Below are 1,428 nucleotides of genomic sequence, written 5' to 3' on the forward strand. Positions count from 1 at the left end.
CTACCTCCCACCTACCACTCTCTTGCTTCTATAAATAGAGAGGGTGTGAGACTTAGGAGAGCAGGGGAAACAGATCTTAAGCTACCACGAAGGATGAGAGAATAGCTAGAGAGTTAGAGAGGAGGAGAGCATCTTGAGGCCTTGTATCAAGGTATCGCTTGAGAGGGAGGTTATAGAAGAAAGATGAGGGCTCATCTCTATGTATAAGCTATGTATTCTCCATTTCTTTTGCCTTGGTGAACTATTTGATTGATTCTCTTCCGTGGACGTAGATCCAGTTGGATTGAACCACGTAAACGATCTGTGTTTGCTTGTGTTCTTTTTCGTCTCATTTCTATGCCAGGAAGTACATATCTCACAACAATTGGCGCCGTCTGTGGGAAGATCCATACTTCTTGGCTAGAGGTGTCCGCGTATAAGTGTTCGCGGCCAGTGACGAAGAAGAGGAGTTTGGCATTCACAAACAGAGGAGCAAGCGGATCGTGTCGCAGACATCACAGGCAGCCAAATCGCGACAGATTCGGTGAGCAGTGGAAGCTTTGATCGACTGGATTCGCACCGCAGGTTGTGCGGTTCGACGAAACGGAGGAACGGAGGAGGAACAGTCATCGAGCGAGGGCCAAAAATTTGCGACAGGGCTGCCAGCAGAGGATTTCGGTCTTGCGAGCAGCTCGGCTAGAGGGAAGAGGTGGAGATCGCGCAGAGAAGAGTTAAGGGAGTTCCCTGTTCGGGAGTTTGCGAAGCAGGAGGACCTGAGCAGTTTGGCGAGGCACGACGACTCTAGAGAGGCAGTTATTCTCGTGCGACAGGCAGAGAAGGAATTCCTGATTTGTTCCTCTGGACGCAGAGGAGTGCCTGCGGAAAGGAGGTGCGAGCACAGAGCAGGAAGTTTTCTCCGGTGAACAGGTGTGATCTCTGCCAGAAGAGATCAGAGCTCTCTGTTCGGTTGGCAAAGGCAGTGGAGTTCACGGGGAGAAGCCTAGTTCTTGGAAGGGCAGCATGTAGAATTCATTGGAAGAAATCCTAGCCACGACAATGAGTTCCGTCAAATTCGACATTGAGAAATTCAACGGGAAGAACGACTTCGGCCTATGGAGAGTAAAGATGAGAGCTTTATTGGTTCAACAAGGTGTTGCAGAAGCCTTGTAAGAGTCGGCGGGCTTGCCCGCCGGGCAGACCGGCGACATTGCCGACCGACATGACCAAGAAGGCGAAGATCGGCATGCTGGACAAGGCTCACAGTTTGATAATCCTGAGCCTGGGCGACAAAGTTCTGAGGGAGGTGTCGAGGGAGACAACGGCTCAAGCACTTTGGGCCAAACTCGAGGTACTCTACCTGACAAAGTCTCTGGCCAATAGCTCTTTCTGAAGCAGCGCCTATTCTCCTTCAAAATACATGAAGACAACATGAAGACAAATCTGTCTCAG

General features: G+C 50.5%; 1 protein-coding gene across 2 annotated transcripts in view; it reads right to left on the bottom strand.

Annotated features, from left to right (window-relative positions):
• Positions 1-1,428, bottom strand: part of LOC110029278 (E3 ubiquitin protein ligase DRIP2-like) — a 53,951-nt gene that overhangs the window by 21,115 nt on the left and 31,408 nt on the right. The gene's annotated exons all lie outside the window — the stretch shown is intronic.

Source organism: Phalaenopsis equestris, unplaced genomic scaffold (genome assembly GCF_001263595.1).
Source record: "Phalaenopsis equestris unplaced genomic scaffold, ASM126359v1 Scaffold000552, whole genome shotgun sequence".
Taxonomy (NCBI): Eukaryota; Viridiplantae; Streptophyta; class Magnoliopsida; order Asparagales; family Orchidaceae; genus Phalaenopsis; species Phalaenopsis equestris.